Source organism: Homalodisca vitripennis, chromosome 5 (assembly GCF_021130785.1).
Source record: "Homalodisca vitripennis isolate AUS2020 chromosome 5, UT_GWSS_2.1, whole genome shotgun sequence".
In the NCBI taxonomy this organism is placed as follows: domain Eukaryota; kingdom Metazoa; phylum Arthropoda; class Insecta; order Hemiptera; family Cicadellidae; genus Homalodisca; species Homalodisca vitripennis.
Window position 1 is genome coordinate 61,247,862 of NC_060211.1, and position 23,389 is coordinate 61,271,250.

At 35.0% G+C, this 23,389-nt stretch overlaps 1 pseudogene; it reads right to left on the reverse strand.

The window, feature by feature from the left end:
• Positions 1-293: 293 nt before the first annotated feature.
• Positions 294-10,137, reverse strand: LOC124363490 (annotated as a pseudogene).
• Between the last annotated feature and the right edge of the window lie 13,252 nt (positions 10,138-23,389).

Here is a 23,389-nt window from a genome sequence, read left to right on the forward strand (position 1 = left end):
AATTTCCAAATTTTAAATTTAAAACTATTACTTTACCACCAATTAAATTCCAATCGTTATACATTATTTTATTATTTTCACATCTTAAATTTTAAATACTATTTATTAATGACTTTCATATTGTATAGAGTATAACATAACTTTCCAAGTAATATAACCTAGTGTTTTGTGTTTAAAAAGGTAAATGAAACAAACAATTTCATACATTTTTATAAGTAAAGTTTATTTAAAGTAATATGAATATCTGTTATAGAGAAATAAATATGTACAGCAGAGGCCCACGACAAGCATTTTCAAAATCGAAGGTGAGGTTTCTTTTCCATCATGTGCCTGAAACAGAATGCAGGGAAATTAGTGTTGTATGAAAACCATTATCTGCTACTACTTTTAAAGAAATAACTATCCAACGTTATTTAAATATAATTATTTGTAAATTAAACGTGTATGATCCTTCATTCTTCTTGAAAGAATATGCAAAAATATGTTATTTGTTGTGTGTTGATTTATAAATGATTTGTTAAAAATCATTTGTGTCAGGTTTATACTAAAAACAAATTTCAAAGTTTGCCAGTATACGTAAAATGAAATTGGTTACATAATATATCATATATGCAAATTTGTTGCAAATGCAAATTTGCAAATGTCCACTTTCGATATTTAGAGGATATCCCATACCAATCTAGTTTAGCTGTACTTCATTAATACAGGTTCATGCAGAAGATAAAATATTTGCAATAGTTGATTGATCTAGGTTATTACTTTATACTTGTGATTATTTGCATTATATTAAGTTTAGCTAATTTGTATCTACTTTAAAATATCATTGTTGTTTATTAAATTAAAAAATAAGCAAATGTAAGAAAGGTAAGAAGAGTGAACAAGATGTGTATTGTGTCTGTTACGGATGGTGAATTATGCAATAATTTTTTATATTAACGGTCTTGTAAATGAAAATGATTTCATTTAAGGTAACCAAAGCATTAATGCTGAGATATTATTTCTCCGTATTTATATTTGTGTCGCTGTTAAATAGTTGTAATATAAATTTACCAGTTGACACCTTGATAAAACATTGCTAGCTCAATTTATATTACGTACTTATCTAGCGTTTCCCAGAAGACCATGAGTGCAGCACGATCCATGTGACGTTTAGTAAGTGATATCTGAATAATAGTCACATCCCAGGGTTCCACTGTCGGGTCTAGCTGCATCTCTTTATACTTGAGATAAAAACCACATACTGTAAAAAAATAATACATTTCTTAGTTGTAAAAAATAACAGTTATAATGCATAATTCTAATGGCGGGAACATAATATTGAACCATTGTTATGTTATTTTTATTTTTTTCTACCTGTATTATTTTATTTACTTTAGTACCTGATTTAATGTTGACTGCTATCTCCATGAATATTCAGATAGCTCCTATATTTTAACTCTAAAATACTGTATTTGTATTATAAACTTATATTTGTTGTCTAATGAAATGTAGTTTAACAATTTTCAAATTTATACACCCATCAATATTTCCCCGCAACTAATTATACAGTTTAACAATTTGATGTGGCAGAGCAAAATTTAAACTTACTATTTAAAACAATTCTTGAGTTATGAAATATAATATTTAAGGGCTAATTCACTTAGTACTGGACAAATGTTTACATGCCAAAATATATTCTTCTTTATGGCTTAAGGCTTCCTTAAATTTTCTTTGAAGATTCTTAATGAGTATAATTTTGGAATGACGAACGGGGACTATGATCACAAATTCATCAAAAGTGAAAAGATTCTACATAAATGATTTTTACAGTAGTCTGTTTGTAAAATACTCTAAAATCTAGTTACTTACAATTTACCTCACTTCAATAAACAAAATGTTTTAAAATGTAATGCTGGACCTATGCAAGGTTGTGGAAGCCTGAATGAATAAATATATTTCAAGAATTACGTTGGTCACTTACTTTTAGAAAATAGTTTCTCAGGATTGTTTTTCCACCGCAACCCTGACAAAGGAGGCCCGTCCCAAGTAATGCCCATAACGAACACAGCCACTACTCGTTCCCAGTGGTTTGATGGAAGTAAGTAAGGTTTGTCAGTCACTTCGTAGGGAATCATCAGTCCTCCATCCTTTTGTCTTTGTATGAAAAATCTTTCTTTTGTATTGTGCACCTTGTCTCTTCTTTTCGCTTGTGGAAACAAACCTGCAAAAAAATCCAGTGAACGAATATTGATTTACTATGTATTAGTTCAGCACACTGAAGCTCCCATACATGGCAAGGCTTTATCTGAGGAAGGCAGTACAAGCGCTGAGGAAGCAAAATCCCTTCAAGATATAGAAGATCAGCTCCTCAACAGCCCAAGCACTCCCATGTCTACAGGTACGCTGGATGATGCCACAGAGCAACTCGGCAACCTCAGAATGAAGAGGCCCAATCTCACCACTGCTCAAAGAAGAGAAGCACTAAAGGCTAAACTTCTTGAAAAGGGTGAAGCTTTTGACCCTTCCAAGTGGAGGAGGGGGAAAAAGAAGAAGAAAAAGAATCCAGAACGGCAGGAGGTCTCAACTCCGGGCCCAACTGCGGGTACCAAGGCGGGGGTGGGGTCGGCCAAACGCCCCAGAGGCACCTTGGTCACCCCGCCCTCCGCTGAGGGACCCGCAAAGAAGGCTAGGAGGGAAACCCAAAAGCCCGAAGCCCACGATCCCGAGGCCTCTGGTAGCACACCCAAGGCTACCTACAGAGAGGTCGCAGCGATTAAAATGGCCATAGCCCTCGAAGGCTACCCGGAAGCGAAGCTTAGTGCAGAGCAAGGAGAAGCCATCGAGGACGCAATTATGGAAGAAATCCAACCCCTGGAGGATGGTTCCGTTCCATCGTTTGCGGGCACCTACCTAGAGAAAGGTGTTTTAATTGCTTCCTGCATCAACGAGCACACCAAACGTTGGCTGGAAGAAGTTATCCAAAGAATAAAACCTCTGGGAGATGATATCTCTCTGAGAGTGGGTCTGCGTAAGGACATCTTGAGGTCCACTAGGGTGTTTTTCAGAGCTCACCCGAAGCTTCTGAAGAAGACACCTGAAAAGGTACTTGAGATGTTCAATAAGCAGAACCCCAACCTGAATGTAAACGAGTGGAAAATCCTTCCATCCAAGCCAGACCCGAAAGGTTACGGATTCGTCTGCTTCCTGGACGAGGTCTGCTACAAGGCGGTGAAGGCTTCCAACTGTAGAGCCAACTTAGGACTCTGGCAGGTCTCAATTGTCTCCTCGACAGTCAAGGACAATGCCACGAGTTCTACAAATCAACCTCCAGCACAGTAGGGCTGCCTCGGCAGCCTTCTGCCAGTTCTTCCTCCAGGAGGGATTTGATCTGGCACTGATTCAAGAACCATGGCTTCACCAAGGGAGAGTGGCGGGCCTAAATGAAACCAAAGGTAAGTTAATTTACTGTACCTCTCTAAGGAATGTCAGAACCTGCATCCTGTTGAGGAGAGGCTTGGATTTTCTAACCCTCAACGAATTCTGCTCCAGAGATCTCACTGTGGGCACACTGACCTGGAAGAATGGAGGTATAGTGCAGAGCACAATTGTAGGCTCCGTATACTTGCCATATGATGCCAGGGAACTCCCTCCATCAAGAGACCTAGAGCTCCTGGTGGAAGAAGCACAAGCCAGGACGTCAACAACTTCTTCTAGGTTGTGACGCCAACGCCCATCACTCTGCTGGATGGGGCAGCACCAACACTAACCCTAGAGGTGAGGCACTTTTACAATTTCTTCTAAGTAGGGACCTATTTATATGTAATAAAGGTAACCGCCCTACGTTCGCAACACGAATTAGACAAGAAGTTATTGACATAACAATCTGCACACAAGGAATACTTGGAATGGTTGATAAGTGGCACGTAAGCGAAGAGGCCTCATTATCGGATCACAGGTATATCCTCTTTAACTTGCAAGATGAGGCTGCAGAGGTCCTCTATCGTAATCCCAGGAGGACTGACTGGTTGGGATATAAGTCTGACCTTCAGTCACAGTTGGGATCGGTAGGCGGAAGGGTGCGATGCTTCACAGACATAGATCAGATAGCTTCTGACCTGCAGAATGCTATAATCAATAGCTTCCATGACAATTGCCCATTGCGACGGGGGAAGAGTCGAACCAATAGTAAGTGGTGGACTGCAGACCTCGCTCGCAAAAGGGCTAATGTCAGGAAGCTGTACAATCAATGCAAAAGGAGCCGTATCTGGGAGTCCTATCATAGAGCTCTAACAGAATACAGCCTAGCAATTAAAAAAGCAAAACAAAGTTCCTGGAGGCAGTTTACACAGAAGGTAAATGAGTTAAGCGCGGCAGCTAGACTGCAAACGCTTGCTAGCCTCAAGTCCAACCGGTCACTTGGGATCTTTAAGGTCCCAGGGAGGTCAACACACTTCCGGGTCTAGTGATAGCCTCAAACTTCTCCTTGAGACTCACTTCCCTGATTGTATCTTTGAGAATGACGACACTGGAACGTCTGGTAATCACGAGGCAGGCTCACGGCCAAGAGCTTGTCGTGGTAGCTGGGCCATTGCCAGAAGGATTGTCACTCTCTCTAAAGCCAAATGGGCAATTTCTAAATTTGCCCCTTTCAAATCTGCAGGAGGGGATGGAATCTTTCCGGCCCTGCTTCAACAAGGGCCGGAGAATCTCCTTACCCTTCTATGTGAAACTATTCAGGGCGAGCCTAGCCTATGGGTACATACCACAAGTCTGGCGTCTCAACAGGGTGGTCTTCATCCCTAAAAAAGGGAGAGCGGACTACTCTGTCCCTAAATCTTTTCGTCCCATCAGTTTATCTTCGTTTCTACTGAAAACATTAGAAAGACTGGTGGAGAGGCACCTGAGAAAGGGAGTTCTCTCAGACACTCCCCTTCATCGCAACCAACATGCATACCAGCAAGGCAAATCCTGTGAATCAGCACTGCACCAATTAGTCAGTAGGATTGAGGATAGCCTGTCCGCCAAGGAATTGGCATTGTGCACCTTCATAGACATTGAAGGAGCTTTCGACAATGCCAAATTCACTGCAATGGTAAGTGGAGCACAGCGACGTGGCCTCGAGCCAGCTCTGTGCCGGTGGCTTAGGGCCATGCTGTGCTCCAGACGGATCAGGGCCGATCTCAATGAAGTATCGCTTGTGATCGCACCCACAAGAGGATGTCCTCAAGGAGGCATCCTGTCACCTCTACTGTGGAACCTAGTAGTAGATGGTCTACTTGAGGACCTTACTAACAACGGAATCTATGTCCAAGGATATGCAGACGACATAGTCCTTATGGTACAGGGAAAATACACAAATGTTGTTGTTGATATCATGAATACCAACCTTCAACATGTACACAACTGGTGTCAGGGAGAGGGACTGAAAGTAAATCCCTCTAAGACAGTAGTTGTACCATTCACTAGAAAAAAGAACCTAGAGTCTCTTTCTAGGCTGAAACTCGCATCCACTCAGCTGGAGTGGTCAAAGACAGTCAAATATTTAGGACTGACTCTAGACCATAAGCTTACGTGGAATGATCATCTTAATAATATCCTGCACAAAGCAAAGTGGGCGCTCATGACGTCCAGGAGACTTGCAGGAATCTCATGGGGCGTAAAACCCCATATAGCACTATGGCTTTACAAAGCAGTTGTAAGGCCTCAAATCACTTATGGTTCATTAGTCTGGTGGACAAAGGTGAATCAGGTAACTGCCAAAGCCAAGCTTGAAAGCTTACAAAGGCTTGGCACAATCTTTGTAACCGGAGCATTCAGGAGCAGTCCCTCAGCGACCCTCGAGGTGGCTTTAGGACTTCTACCTCTTGATGTTCATATAAAAGCTGAAGCGCGTAAGTCAGCTTATTGGCTGATGGTTGCTGGCTTGTGGAGGAATGGCGCGTCTAACGCGAGCCATGGCGCCATCACTGAGGCTGTAAACCCAAGCGCTATTCTCGAAATGGTCTCCGACACAATGAGAACGGAGTTCGTATTCAATAAGCCATTCTCTGTTGACTTCTACTCCAGAGATGAGTGGAAATCGCAAGATAACATCCCAACAATAAGAAAGAGCTTTGTCTGGTACACGGATGGCTCGCTTATTAAGGGTAGAACTGGATATGGAGTGTTTAGTCAATCCCCTAGAACTGCCCTTAGCGGCAGTTTGGGTCGGAACTGCTCCATATTTCAAGCCGAAATCTATGGTATCCTAGCCTGTGCCAACCTAGGCCTCACCAGAAGGTACCAGGAAATGAACATCTGTATAATGTCAGACAGTCAGGCAGCTCTTAAAGCTCTTGACTCCAACAGCATTTCATCCAAGCTTGTGTGGGAGTGCTTTAACACTCTCTGCAAGCTTGGATCACGCAACTGTGTGCGTCTTGGTTGGGTACCGGGCCACACAGGCATAGGTGGCAACGAATGCGCCGACAGGCTTGCCAAAAGCGGAGCAAGCATGCCATACACCGGTCCAGAACCGAGTTGTGGTATAAGCAAGTCAGCCGCTTATCAAAGTATAAACAAATGGTCCAGGAAGACGCACCGCTTGCGGTGGCAGAGTCACCAAGGACAAGCACTCGGCAAAAGACTGCTTGCCGATTCTAGCTCCGGATTCACCAGATGGCTGATGGGGCTGGGGAGGGATCGGGTTAAGCAAGTGATTGCCTTGATCACTGGACACGGCCACTTCAGGAAACACCTAAACACTCTAGGTTTACGAAATGAGGACTCGGAGTGTAGACTCTGCAATAAGTCTGAAGAGACTGCAAAACACATAATACTGGACTGTGAGAGACTGGGAGCAAGGAGAAGGGCTCTTTTCGGTGATAAACAACCAGGCGACGAACCAGATGCTAGTATCGGGGAAAAGCTTCTTAGCCTAATTAAGGGCACGAAGATAGGCTTACCCCTCTAACATCAAAGGGGCACACAATAAGCTCAGGTTGACGTGTGAGGATCTAGGAATCCACCCCAATATCCCAAAGGAAAAAAAAAGAAAAAAAAAAAAAATGTATTAGTTTATAATTTAAGGATTTTTGGTTAATTATTACTTATACATATGCATATAGTAACGTTTTACAAACTTTGCACTTTTTATAATTATCTTTAAATAACAAAAAGAGTCGATTAATTGGTGCTTACAAATTTTGCTGTAGTCGTTTATTTATATTAACCTAAGACAAATTTAACTAGTTTTATTTACTTCAACTGGGCAGAAATATTGCATATTCTAGCTTAATAGTTTAATAAATTCATAAATATGAACCCCTGCGAAAGCTGAAGGGTACTGTAGATAGCATAATTGTGGTATTTTAAATTATATCATTGTACATCCTTAATAACAAAAAAGTTAAAAAATGTAAGTAAAATATGAGTTTAATTTAATCATTTTTTCAAATTTTTATTATTACCTATTTTTACATTTTTACTATGAATTGCATTGATCTTCTATTGTAAAGAGTTACTTACTTGAGGTCCTGTAGGATGTCCTTAGCATTGTACATGGTGATGATTGAGCAGGTCCCTGGAGGGAGAACGATGATGGGAGTACGAGAGATTCGCTTATTATATCCTGAAGACCATAGGAGACTAGCCTGTTATAGCATCATAATTTTGTAAATATAAAATACAAGTCCGTACTGTTAAACATTGAATATTGTTAAGTTATCCATTAATAAATCTAATGAGAACTTATAGGATAGTGATCCCTTGATCCATAGAAATGGATTTTTAGTTTAGTTTACAAGCCATTTAAGCACAAGCCATTTTACAGGTACTTATAGCAGGCTGTTACAAATGGGGAGGAATTAAAAATGTAAATACTTTATGAACATTATGAAATGTTATATGTTACTTTTTCAACACAGTAAAAAACTAATACATGTATATTATAAAATGCCTGTCAATTGAACATCCTGCCGACCGTGGGGTACGCGATGGTGTTTGTTTCATTAGGTCTCAAGGTATAAAAGCTGTTGAAGTTATCCCTTCGAATTGTGAAGTGTACAAACATAACGTTATGAACAATTTAATGGCATGGAAACGGGTACGGAATTAAAAGCACAAGAAATGGAGAGGACTCAATGACCATTGACGAAATGATGCAAAAATTACAATATCAAAGTAATAATTAACAGATTATTTAAATAACATAGAGTAAACATTATTTGTATTATCCTTGTTTGATTACAAATATTTGTGTCACACGATCATATTATATATAGTGCTGAATAAAATACAACATTAAAATAATTAACAAAATGTAAACGGAAGTCCTGATATTAAAATTTCAAACATCAAAAAGTAAAATAAATATGACTTCGTAAAAAGCTAATATGTACATGTTACGCATAACAAAACTGATATCTACACAGTTCAGAAGCTGATATCTCCACTAGTTGTACCTGAATTATGTCTTAAGTTGATCATGTGTTGTAAAGTGTTTTTTTTTTAAATATAATTTAAGTAATTTTGAAACTGTAAAAGCTTTAATGATTATCGTACTCCATTGTAACTGTAAAATAGTTTTCATAGTTCAAATAAGAGGAAAGATCAGGAATAAGAGACTATTTGCAATTTCTTTCAATCCTCGTCGCTATTTTCTCATTAATGAATTTTCTTGGTGTGTATCGCTTCTCTTATACAGACTTTCAAAATCAAAATGTAATTATTTCAATCTCATACAAAATAATCTATACCTCTGGTTGTAATAATAAAACACACAAAATTACTTACATGTACATATTTTCAATTGAATTCAACTAAGTTTGAATTAAACTGTTAACGAACTGAGAGAAACTTACCACTGCTGCCAGAACGGGCTGAGGATGACGTATCTCAAAGACTGGTGTCATGTTGGGTTGATCCCCTCCAGTTACTGACATTCCTTGGTATGTTCCCACTGTATCGACTTCGGTCTCTGTAAAATTTGAATTGAAATAAAGAATAGAACTCTTGAACCTGAAGAATAGAATATTTGAACCTGATATTAAATCATTTATACAAAGTTATTTAACAACTTTTCGCCCTTGTTGATATTTTAATTCTACTTAAGGCTGATTATTTTCAAAATATGCATAGATGATCTGCAAACTAGTTTACTAATGTAAACGTATTTACTCCAGAACCAAAAACCTGAGAGAATGGAGTTAGAAACACACGAGATTGCAATCAACACAGCTCAATGAATGATAGTGCAAACTACATGTTCCTCAAGAACAAATAATTAACAATATCCTAACATAACAATAAAACTATCCTCTAGTGCATCGCTTGCTGTTTATATAAGATAGTATATTTTTGAACGTATAATTAAAGGGGTAATTTTACCTGTCTGCACATCCATAATATCTAGGTGGGGTTCGTTGGCCACGCTCTCTGTCGATCCGTCTGTTACACATTCTACTTGTGTAGGAATTCCTTCTACAGGTGTACATACATCAATATTTTCAGAGGTGGTAATTTCACCGTTTAAGTAAGCAAGAAGGTCTTTGCGGTCAGGTCTGCGCACAACTGGAATACCTTCAGCCTACAAAACATTCCTTGGTTATAAACATAAAAAACGTACAAAGTTATTTTTTTTATGAAGATAATTTTTACATAAGCAATACTGACTTCGATAATGTTGATTATTATTGTGTATATGCTCTACATAAACCTTATGGGGAATCATGTGGGATAATGATATGGCATTTTTAAAATTGTGTCATACTAACACATTGAGAGGTGGGGTGAGTGAGAAAGACATGAAGCAAGATGTCTGTGAGTTGAAGCACCTAATGTTTTATTGAAAATTAAATACATAGATCTTGCACATAGTAAAATACATCTTCTGGGCACCTGTTGTGATGGAACCATGTTATAGTTAGGCTACCGAAGTCAATTCTACTAAGATAATCAACTTTTTGAATGTATTTTTAACTTTCAATGCAATTTTGTTTAGAAAATTGACATCAAAGTAGGTATAAACACAATTAAACTTATAATTGGTAAATGCGTCAAGGTTAAAATTAGTAAGATACTTACAACCGCTTGTCGAACATACGTAGAGTGTGGCAGTGTGACATGCTTGAGTAGAAATGCCAAACACTCCAAGGTATAAAAACTCCTTTGGTTCCCCATTTTTACAAGACCTGTAAAAATAATGTCTCTGTAGGGATGATGATAAACTTATACTTTGAAATTTAACCTGTGGTTTAAAAAGAATTGTATTTGAAAATGTATTTTTTATTAACACATATTAAATTATCCTTATGAAATCTGTTCAATCAATTTTAGGGGGGGGGGGGTCGGTTGGCTCAAAGGGTAAAAGATTTCGATATTTTTTATTGCTCAAATGTGTTATAAATATATTTAGAATTAATTTAAAAAAGGTTTCATGCAAATCTGTCGAATATAAAAATTATTTTGTAAAACAGTGCGCATAGATATGTTTTACATTTTCTTCTAAAATTTAAAAAAACATATTTTAATTTTTTTTATTTCTTCGGGTCAATAGATTAAGAACACTTCAATAAACAAAATTTAAAAAAACCTTATGTTCATACAATAAACGGTTCTAGATATTATAAAGGTACGGAAACTTTGATAATTTAACATAGGGTTAGATAGGGTCAACCGACTCCCCTTAACACAATTTCAGCTTATCTGTCTAATCAATCACCAATAATAAATTTTTCGAAAATACTTATTAAAAAGATGTTTCTAAAACTGATTAAAAGATTTTCCCTCCAAGGGGCGTGGAACTGATATCAGTCATGCAAGGTCGACATGTAAGTGCTTACACGCTTGTTTACGTGACTCGTAGAATGGTTAATACTATTCGAACACCCAATCAGTAGTGGTGTAATAAGTATTGAGAGCTGTTCTTGCGGGGCTATTTTTTTTAAATATTTGTTTGTTTTCGGAAAACGTAAATTTTATACGTTATATCTCAAATACTCAATAAACAGGCATGTATTTTACATGAGACATCATCTGTTATTGTGCTATCAAAATTATATAAAAGTAATTGAATGTTTACACACTCAATGTAGTTTCAACACAGCCGGCTCTTTCTTTGCTTGATCTGTTTAGTTTAAACTACCTCCAGCCCCAAGTTAACAGCTGATCGTTATATTTAAAATCCTGCCAATACTGTATAGTGATATTATAAATTCATTTACAACCATCTATTATTGAGTGTTTTTTTTTTATTTCATTGCTTTAAACTCTGAATTTATTTGCTTAAATGAAAGAAAAAACATTATATATATATATATATATATATATATATATATATATATATATATATATATATATATATATATATATAAATATATCATTATTTAATGTTTTCACAAAATTTGTATTTAGGATTCGTTTATGTACACACTTTATAGTTATCTATAGGATTCTAGACATAAATACTTTTTAATTGTTATTTTAAAATTGTTGTAAACAAATTTGCAATTAGACACGTCTGCGGGGAGGGGATTAAAAGTTGCCCCCCTCTAATTGGATATTAATATTCAAGATATATTTTTAAATTGCGTTAAACAAATTGTATGAAAATGTTCAGTTTTGTTCATAATTCAGTTTTGTTTTTTTATTTTAGCTATAAAATCTGACAGAATATAATATTTAAACTTACTCATGCGTTGTAAATGCTTCGGAATGGCGAAAAAGTCTGCGACCCTTAGTGGTTGAAATATTATATGGTAGGGCCCTTATGGTAGGGGGTCATTATTCAGCGCCTTGACCAGTGTCCATGTGCTGATTTAGCACTCCCTTGAATTAGCTCCTGTACGTTATTATTGTGAAGAATAAGCACACCCGTTAAATAACAAAAGTAAACATCTAACCATATTGTGATTTGTTAATGAGTCTATTTATTGCATTGATATGATTTGAGTATTTCAAAAACGAATAACCAATTTTCTATTGTAAAAATACTGTGCATCGAATATACTTACGGCAATAAATAAGCTCTAGGCATTCGAACACTACTTTATTTTAAAGTCAAATTAATTTGAAAATCATGGTACAAACAACGCAGAGGACCTGCTATTGCTTAAATCCGTCATGTGTAATAAATATACATGATCAGAGAATATATCAACCTATTATTTATTTGTTTTTAATTTTGCGAAGCCCAATCAAACCCGGGAAAATTAGGTACTGTCAAATTGTAATTTTCCGACTGCTAAGGACAAGATTTTTTATGACGGGCCAGTTTAAACCAGTATAATCCAAACACACTGGATAAACCATTACAATATTATGTAATATCTACAAGAATCAATATCTGCTATATCCGTGGTTTTCGTTTGTAAAAGAATTGGTAAAATGCTCGTAAAGTAGTACCACTTATGAAATAAATTGGAAGATATTCCAATTTAACATTCCATGATTTTCTTTAACTTATGTTCTAATGTAATTAACAATCATGATGCTTCATTTCCAATAGTACTTTTAGATAATGAAAGAATCATGATCCACATTTTAAAATAGGGTTACTCATTATAACAGGAGTGGCAAAACATACATGGGAGAATATTTTAAATGTAATTTTTGATAGCATTTAATATGAAGGGTCCCAAAATGAGTTCTATTATACATTCTTGTAATATAACACTAATTATCATCGATACCGTTTAGAAAAGGTGGTATAATCCTTGGAAAAGACCATTTTAATCGCATGCAATAAAATCAGAAATAGTAGGGAAATCCCATCCCATTTTTATTAAGTTAATTCACGTTTGAGGTTGTTATCCAACAAGACTGATTCGTTCTGAAAGGTAGAAATATGTATCCAGCTATGAGGAACCATCTTTGCAGCGTTATGTGTATATTGTTGATTTATTCATATACGCAATACACAATTAACCATATAAAGAAACCGTTTTAGGCTAGTAATTTATATTTTTTTATAAAATTTGAGAACAAAAGCAACAGAGAAATAATTCTTTTCTAGAGTTACGTTGTAAAGCAGTGGGAATTATATTACGGATGTTTCATTGTGCACTTGTGTTGTGTGTGAACTTATAATGTCTAAGTTCTAATGAATTATGTAAAAAATACCGGCTACTCAAAATGCAAATTGCTATATACAAATTACAACAATTTTCAACGCATTTTTTATTCTGTACCATTTTATAAATAAATCATGACTATATTTATGATTTTTGTAGATGCAGCCTGTTTTACTCTAAATTATATGTACTAGCTTATATGTTTATTGAACATATTGCTTTATAAAAGAAATACGTATCTTTTAAAAGCTATTTAAAAATTATTACCATTATGTTATAATATTAAAGTACTCGTTTTGCCTTCTGGGTCCTTTTTGACTAAGAAATGTGATTCAACTTTTTCAGTTGTAACTTTTGGACACCAGATTTAAAGCTTACTATCTTGATAATCACTAGACCACAACACATGATATAAGAATAATTTCCTAAAGTAAAGATATGTCCAAATATAATTAGATGTGCACTTTGAGATTAGGATTTACTTTAAATAAAACCCCATCGCCAAACATGATAATCAAAGGGTTACAGAAACTGTACTCCGCTTCTGAGATGAAATACAGATAGTCAGATCTATCAGAGTACACACATGGTGTATGTGATTATTCCATGTCAACTCTCGATCGAGGAGCTGGCTATTCCAAGGAATTTTGTGGAGTAGACTTTCTTCCAATATGGAATCTGCCAACATGACGGCTGACACACATTGGCAGTCCACTGGGCCGCAGTAACGAAAATTTAGCATGTTGGATTTCGAAGAATTCTTTTTAAGGTTGAGGCTATTGAAATATTGAACACAATTATTGATATCGACAAATGTTTTGTAGTTCCAAATGATCTTGTGATTTGCCCAGTCTCTAAACTGTATAAACATCTTTGTTCTAATTTGTCTAAATGTGCCATAACCAGGGGACGTGACATACACGGGTATGAGACTAGAGGCAGAGATAACTACCGAACTGGAGGATACAGAACGGTGGTTTATGAGCACTTGCTTTCGCAGGCAGGTGTTCATTTCATCAACAAATTTGAGAAATTCTATGAAAAACGCCCAAACGCTCAAATCGTAAAAAGCTCGTCTTAAGCGCTTTCTGGTGTAAAAGGCGTTCTACAGCGTTGACGAGTTTCTGGCGTTTAACTGGGAGACCGCCCAATTCGATAACTGACTCCAGCGCTCGAAGTGGGTTGAGATTGGCGAAGGATGGATGAGACTGGGATGTATGGAATATTATGTAAGTTTGAACGTTTTCGGTAATGTGGTATGTGAGTTTAAAATTTAGAATTATCTATGACGTTTGCCATACAATGTCAAATTGTTACGAGCAATTAAAGATTTGATTTGGAATTAAATAGTGTAGCTAATTGGACAATCATTTGTTATAAAATTTCCATTATGTTATTACGAATTAAAGTTTTTACATGAAAAACACAATACACATAAATTTAAATTGGCTTAAGAAATGAGTCTACATGGGCAGAAAAGCCTCTGCGTAGGCTCTAGTTGCTTTCCTGCAAAAGGTTTAGACGGATTGTATTTGGGTGATTATCGTATAACATTAACTAAGCTATTATGCGCGCGCAAACGCGCACACACACACACTAACATAAAACACGAGAAAACCCCGTATGTACATAGTACGGTATTGAAATAAATCTAGCGTGATTACTTTTATAAAATTAGAAGTTTTATACAAAAAAGTTTTTATATAATATATGTATATATCTTTTTACTGTCTAATCCATCGAGATTGTGTTTATGCAATTTCATATTTCTGTGGAGTTCAGAACCCTTTATTCACAATTTCATAGATATATAAAATTTATAAAATACAATAATATGTAGCGTTTTATTTGTGCTTGAAAATATGGGTTTTGTTGGTTTGGGATTCTAGGGGTCATGATAGGAATCAATGAAAATATTTCCGGAAATTTTGTCATCAAGGGGATTGTAATAGGCGGTTCTTTATTAAATCAACGTAATTTTTTACAGGGTTTATGTTCAAAAAATTAAAGTATGCATTTTAACACAAACAGGTAAAAGCGTTTATATAAAATTACATTCCCTTTTCAGTTAATGAGCTTGTACTTATTTTTTAAGTACCAGTTTATCTGTGAAAAAAGTACTAAAGTATATAAGGATATATTGTACTTCCATGTACAATTACATCCAGATTTTGTATAAATCTATATGGACTTCTGGTTTGAAGCTGTTACAAACTATTACTTTAAAATATCGATTCGTCATGAAAGTGAATTGAAACTAAAGTTACAACTATTAATGCGTACATCAATTGATCCTTTTATACTGTGATAACCTCTGTGTTTTCTAAAGTGTCAACAGCTGGTTAGGATCACTATCAACAGCAGTTAACTTTGGGTTATGTGTCGTAAATATTATAATTATGTTTCTATATTATTAAATATACTGAGAAAATGTTTCTAGTTTGCTCACCTTTTAAACCTTCCTTTTATTTCGGAACCAAAATTAGCCAAATTGGCCCAGCTGTTCTCGGGTTTATTAAGGCTAACTAACGTCATTTAATTTATAGGCTATGTATAGAAATCATTAACATAGGAGAAAATTATAGTTTCTTAAAACATCGGCAACTATAAAAAACGTCTTATATATTTCCTGGGATTATTTATTATGTACCACTTGGTTTATCTAATCATAATTGTAATCATACAACTGCTTACGATAACCCGTTTCCAAAGGACGGTTTCTGAACTGTCACGGCCCTTAACCGACCTCTAGTGTCGAGAATTAACTGAGCACAAGTCCAAAATCCACTAATTATCTCCGACAACAATCTATCTATGTACCTATTGTCTTATATCTGACTGACTGTATTTTACCTCGGATGCGGAGTAAAGTTTCATTAACCCTTTGATTTTCATGCTTGGCGATGGGGTTTTATATTTTAAGTAAAGCTTAATATCAAAAGTGCGCATCTATTTATATGTAGAGATATCTTTACTTTAGGAAATTGTTGTTATATCATGTGTTTTGGTATACCGATTATCAAGATAGTAATATGAAAATCTGTTGTCCAAAACTTACAATAATTGAATCACATTTCTTAGTCAAAAAGGACCCAGAAGGCAAAACGAGTACTTCAATATTATAACATAACGGTAATGTTTTTTTTTAAATAGCTTTTAAAATAGACGTTCTTCTTTTATAAAACTATATTTTTAATAAGCATACACATATAAAAAACAGCATATGCTTATATGTCCTAGCTTATATAAGCTAGTGTATATAATTTGGAGTAAAATAGGCAGCACCTACGAAAATCATAAGAAACCAAATATAGTCAAGATTTATGCATTATATTTATTTATTAGGTGTTGAGATATAGCCTAAGTATAAAATAAAAACAAGCGTTGTAAAGCGTTGTAATTTGCATATATAAATTTACATGTTGAGCAGCCGGTATTTTTACATAATTCATTAGAAACTTATATAGTATATGTGCACACACAACGCAAGTGCAAAAATATATCATCCGTAATATAATTCCCACTGTATTACAAGGCAAATCTGGAAAATTTAATTTCTCTGCTTTTGTTCCCACAATTTATAGGAATATAAATTACTAGCCCAATATGGTTTCTTTATATGGTTGATTATGTATTGTATATCTGAATAAAACAGCAGTCTACACATAACGCTGCAAAAAAATTGTTCCTCATAACTGGCAAAAACTTCCTAGTAAGTTATTATTTATTTCTACTTCAACTAAATCTAGGTTTTTTGTATTAATTCGGTAATAGATTTTCCGATTCAAGATGACAGCCTTTTAACCCTTCACAACCTCAAAACAATATAATAGGTATTACGATACCTATTATATTTGATAATATACATCACGGAGCATAACTAGGACATGTTTAAGTATTTTTAGGTTAATTACAATACAATCTGCCTTAGGCTACAAGATTTACAGTAGTATACAGTAAAAATCTTGTTGGTTATAAACAAATCTTGTTTAACAATGTTTACCAATGTTTTGATGCTTCCAGGAACACTAAACTTAGTGTTAAACCAATCATATAACTATATGCTTCAGTTTATGTAATTTTACTGTAATTTTTCATTAATCTTATTATTTATTTATTTCAATCTTTTTTTTAATTCGAACGCTATATTTAATTTTATTTATGTATATAATTATAGAAATTGTATAACCCATGAGATTTATCACACTCTACCGCTCACACAAGAGTTTTTATAAACTATTGATACACCCTTACATTAAAAATTAGATGGATAAGGTTTGGTATATGTTCTTTATCTTAGTGTCCAGACGAGCAGTGCCCGCGGGCCATGGACAACAGGAAAACCCCTCAAACCTTGCGGTCACAAGCGATCTCTTTGGTAGACCTACAGTCTTTGTGTCTCAAGGATACCCAAAATACCGATACCAGTAAACTTTGATGAGTGAGGAGCAGTGACAAAACAAAAGTGTGTTGAGTGAAAATTTTCTCAGGACGAGATCCCGTTGAGTCATAAACAATATTGTAGAGGCAGTATTAGACTGTTGTATTGGCAATATTATGATCCTGGCTAGGTAGACTTAAATTGAGCATGCTTAACCTAAAAATACTGCTGATTAGCTGAGTGTAATTATTTGTATTCCAATAATGACAGCCTCTTGGCCATAGTGGTCCGAGATAGCTGTGTTGACCACGGATACTGTGATATTTTCAACATTCGTGATGATGTTATTCATAGCCGACTGTGTTGTGGCCGTCACTCTCGTTGCAGTTTTGACCAACAGTTCGAGGCCAAATGACTTCAGCAGATCGCAAGCTAGTCGCTTGGTGGATGGATGGTTTGCTGTCCATCGCATCCACGTTGAGGTCTCCCATCAAGACCTAATCGTATTGATGGTTAATCAGGTCAGTGAGTAACACTTCGAATATTGAAAAAAAAAATACTGTACTTCATTTCCACTGGGAGACCTGTAAATCCCTGTCACAATTAATGTTGACCAGTTAGTTTGTACTTTGATCCCAACTGCTTCGAAATCTTTCGCAAATTATCAAAAATTTTTGTATTTGATTTAAAATTTTGTGTCTTAGAAAAATTGCTACACCACCTCCTTTGGAGGACTGGCGACAGTACGCTTCTGCCAATTTGGAACTTGGAATTTTGCATATTTCAAGGTTTTCGTTTGTTAAAACCGGTCTCGGTTAAAAAGTGAATATCTGATTTCAGCTGAATTTCATCCAATTTGTTGGTTGCGTACTGAGCGTTTTGATGGAGTAATCTTAGGGAACATTGAACATGTAATTTTTTGCTTTGTCTGATTTTGCCGATTCTGGTCTGTCAATTTAGTCCTTTGCTATAAAGTGCGCTCCCTAAAAAAAACTGAATTTTTCTTTTCAGTTTGCAGAGCATCGTTTGATTTGCAGAATGTCTGGACTGGGGGAGCGTCTCACGGCGTCCGCGTAGGAGACATCCTGTATGCTAGCTGGCCGTTGACGGGTGGTCGACGACTTTCCTCGAGCAGCAGCGGGCGTTGGCATGTTGGTGGTAGTTACAGCCGTTTCATGATGATTCCCTGGATTCGCGGCTGCACCATCATCCCTGGTCCTTGAGTGGCTGGTCTCATCGTTGCCACGATCATCCCATTCAGTAACCGCTTGCTCCGCCAGGAGAGTTTCTAAGTTCAATTTGCACCATTTAAGATGCTGGATTTTTAGGCTTCATACTTTTTACTTCTGTCCACCTGTTGTTCCCTTTATAACCAGCGCACTCGCAAGTTTTTAGCTGCAGCTTCAGACTCTGGTTCTCCGCCTCCAAGACCTCTATCGTAGTCCCCAATCTGTCGTTCACACGTGCCAGCGGTTGGCTGTTCCAGCAAGTCGCACTAACACTCCGACCTCCACAGAAACAAATGGGCTGAGGAGCGGCTCCTACTGTACATTGCGGTCCAAAGTCACGGAAAGGTGAGTTCTCTGATCGTCGCGGTACAAGGTGTCGACGAAGAAAATCCGATCCGTGAACTGCAGTAAGCGGGTGTAATAATATTTAAAAAAATAATAAAAGTCAAACGGCAACAATGAAATATGAACAATAAATAACAAGCACTCTGGAGTTTCTTCAAGCAAAGAGACATGCCAGAAGCCGGTAACCGAACTAATGTCCTTGAGCGGAACTAAGTAGTAGGCAATTATTTCTGCCACCAGAGGAGTTGATCGAGATCGTTACTACTTGTATTTATGTTGCGCGCTCCAAGTTACGTTAAACAGCAAGTCCTTGTACACTTGTAATTTGCCAGTCTAACCTTGTTAGCTTGATGGTTAGATTTTTATGGCTAGTTACTACTTACAAGTGTTTGTGCTCTCCGATTCTCTTTGATCCAGGGTTATGATATTAAATATTCACGTGATTTCGTCCAAAACCTTTCGATATATTTAAAAAACCGAAAATAATTCAATTAAACTGCGTAGCGTTGTGGAGTACGTGTTGACAAGATAGGACCGGGCCTACCAACTCTAATTCCATAATATGTTTAGTGACTAATTTTACAATAAATTACATATTGTAGATTTGTTGCCACATTTTATTGTAATAATCTCACGAAGTGTTATCATATTTTTAAAACTACACATGTATCAATATTTGGAAATAAACTATAACTCAATTCAATAATATTCAAATTTAAATTCACACTGAATTTCAACTAATTGTTAGCATTGCATAGGGTATAAGTAACATGTATCCCATGTGACATGTACATAAACCCCATCCTAAGTAATCTTCTAAAATCATAAAGCCTACACAGCATCATATCTCACGTCATTAGAGTTGTGTGACGCGTGACTAAAGCACCGGACACGCTGATGTATTCTGCTGGTATTAACACATTCACAACAGATATCCCTTCTTACTCAATTTCATATATTTCTCCATACAAAACGAAGTATATAATTTATTGTGCGTAAAAATACAATGTAATTTTAATTTCATTACAATTTTGTTTGTGTTCTGTAGTGCTCATGAAATTATTTTTGTATTTCATATTACTTTTATTGGTTTTATATTGAATCATATATTTTTACTTACATTATCATTAAAAATTTTTATTTGAGTTTTTAATTACACTTTAACTTGTATTTCTTAAAGTATTTCGCAATTAACTATTTTCATGTTTTATAAGATAAACGTATTGTACAACTGGTGACTTCAACATTTGGTCTCTGAGAATGTGCGTTATAAAAATATTTTACTAAGAAAAACTAACCAAGAGTTCTTATGATGAAAAGGGGCAATTAAAACAAAAGAATTACAAGATTTTTTTTAACCAAAATTTATATAAAATAAACTGAATATATATAAGATAGAAATAAACATGTACATAGAAGGCCTACGACTAGACTTTCAGAATCGAAGGTGAGGTTTGTTTTTCATCAAGTGTCTGAAACAGAATGAAGAAAATAAGTTTTGCATGTACATAATTATTTGCTATTACCCTTTACGATATAACTACGTTATTTATTTTAAATTAAGTAATTTATAAATATAACAGTTTTTATCTTTTTTTGATAGATATAAATTTATTCATGTCTGGCATAATCTAAATAAAAAGTTAGAAGTTTGCAAATAGACCAAACACATACACTTGAATATAATGGTGCATAGTATATAATTACGTGTAAGCCTACATGAAAACAATACGTATCACAGGGGAAATGAAGTGTGTTACGGCTGTTATCGATAGTGAATTGATCAATCAATGATTTTTATTGACAGTGTTGTAGGTGAATAAGATTTTGTTTTAGGTAGCCACAGTAGCAACGCCGAGAAAATATTCTGAAGAAGATTGGAGCAATGACCCTAATGGATATATATGATTGTCAACAGTATCAGTCTCACCATAGACATTTATGCAAAAGTCAACGTTTTATGGCTAGTTAAGGTTTTAGGGGGCAAAACCTCCCAATACCATTCCGGTGTAAAAGTATTTTTTTTTTTTCAAAATCAGTTATTTTTATGAAGTTCTATGAACTGTTTTGCCATTTCTATTGGTATGGTCATCAATGTCCTTTATAGGTAATTATTAACGATTAAATAAAGTAGTATGCAAATTTTATACAGTACAATTTTAAGTCAAAATACAGTTCAACACTTGATACTTTTTCTACTTATGAATGTCTTTTTAAGTATTATTGTATTAATTTCAAACGATATCATTGGATCAGCAAAATTCTTTCATTCATTGTTATGGTATAACCAGTTGACGGGTAAATAAGTCTTTCTAGATAAAACAATTTAAATTTTGATATATTACTTACTTGTCTAGTTTTTTCCAGAACACCATGAGTGCAACACGATCCATGTGACGTTTTTTTCGAGACAACTGAATAATAGAGACATCCCAGCCTGCCACGTTCTTCTCCAGCAACATCTCGTCATATTTCAGATGAAAACCACACACTATAACAAAATAATATATTAATTATTTTGCATGCAATCTGCAAGAACTTACATAAATTATATACCATATTTTTAAATGTGAAATTAACACCAGTAAACTGATGTTTGTTGTCTAATGAGATGTGGATTATTATTTCAACTGCATAAATTTAATATATCTTTGTTTTTATTATTTAAATATTAATGATTTTTATGGGCAGTAGCATAACCTAGACCTACTTTAAAATGTATTAAAATATATAATTTTAAAAACATTAAAACAGTTCTTAAGTCAATATATAGAGTAGTTATAAGCTACTTTGTTAAGTACTGGATACAATTATTGACACACAAAACAAATTGTTTTTCATAGCATCAGGTTTTTCTTTGAAGCAGATTTTGAAGGAATAATATATTGGGACTGAAAACCTGGACCTTACGATATTAAACGAACGATATTACGAAACGTAAACTTACTTTTAATGCATCACATAACCATAGCTGGGGTCATCAGGATCCTCTTCCTCATCTTCAATTTTTCATTTTTTTATGTCTTCTCATTTGTCTAGCTTTCTTTGTGATCTCTAACACTTGTTTTGCGCAAAGTATACTCGGTCCTTATCCAACCTTTTCATAGCTTCAATTGTGTTTAGGCCTATTGTCATGTTACGTTTTCCATAGTTTCACATTTGGCAATGTAACCATCATTAAAACATAAAATTGCATCATAAATTCCAAAAAAGCAGTGTTTTCATTAGCTATAAAGACAGTTTTGGGAATGCGGTTTCCAAATAACATTGTTCACGCTCTCATTTGGATTTTGGATCTCCCCATGAACACATTTTTTAGTAGATCTGATTTGGCTAGATCATTAAAAGTAGGTTTAATTTCCTTCATAACTACTGCAGGTAACATTTTTCCCTTTTGATGCGACAAATGTTGTTGGTTTGCAACTGCCCTTTTGGTACTTGCACCACGATTTCTGGCGAAATCGGTGCGTGTAATGTCCACAAATATCGTAAATAAACATGACTTACATATATATATATATATATATATATATATATATAAATATATATATATATATATATTGTATTATATATAAAAATGTTCAAAATACTTGTTACCCCTGTCCCCTTTTGGTGAAAGTTGGTAATAGCTGTTAAGTAACACTTTGTATTACGTGTCGCAGTGCAGTCTGGCGGATCCAATGTAAAATATTCCAAGATCAACAACAATTTATTTATAAATAAAAAATTAATTCTATAACCAATTTAAATTGGACCAAATTGTGAATCTAAACCATTCTCGGATCCACCTGAAGACACACAAAAAGTTTCATTAAAATCGGTTCACCCGTTTAGGAGGAGTTCAGCCCCATACACGCGCACGCAAGAAATATATATATATATATATATATATGTGTGTATATATATATATATATATATATATATATATATATATATATATATAAAGATGTGACTTGAAAGTATGTAGATGTTATATTATTTAAGATTTTTGCTATATAATATCTAAATATGTCACAAATAACAGGTTGTAAACAACCAATGTAAACCAACCGCAGTTTATAATAAATACATAATATCCAGAAAATATCTGTATACTCATTTCATTACAATTTTATTATTTATCACATAATACACTCTAAAACTTTTAGTTACTAAGCCTAAAATACGGATTAAATGTCTTAAGTTTATCTCAAATAAGTTTTATTTACTTAATATAATTAGGAATCACCCATTTTCTAGAAAATTTCCAATTATTTAAATTAAAACTAGTTTGCCTAAACTTGACTAACCTTAGTGAATCAAATTATGCGACGCGTGGTGTGACGTCATCTTACCCGTTCGTACCTTGTAATATAATTACAAATGAACACACCTAAGAAATGGTTTAGACTCAACATAACCCAGAC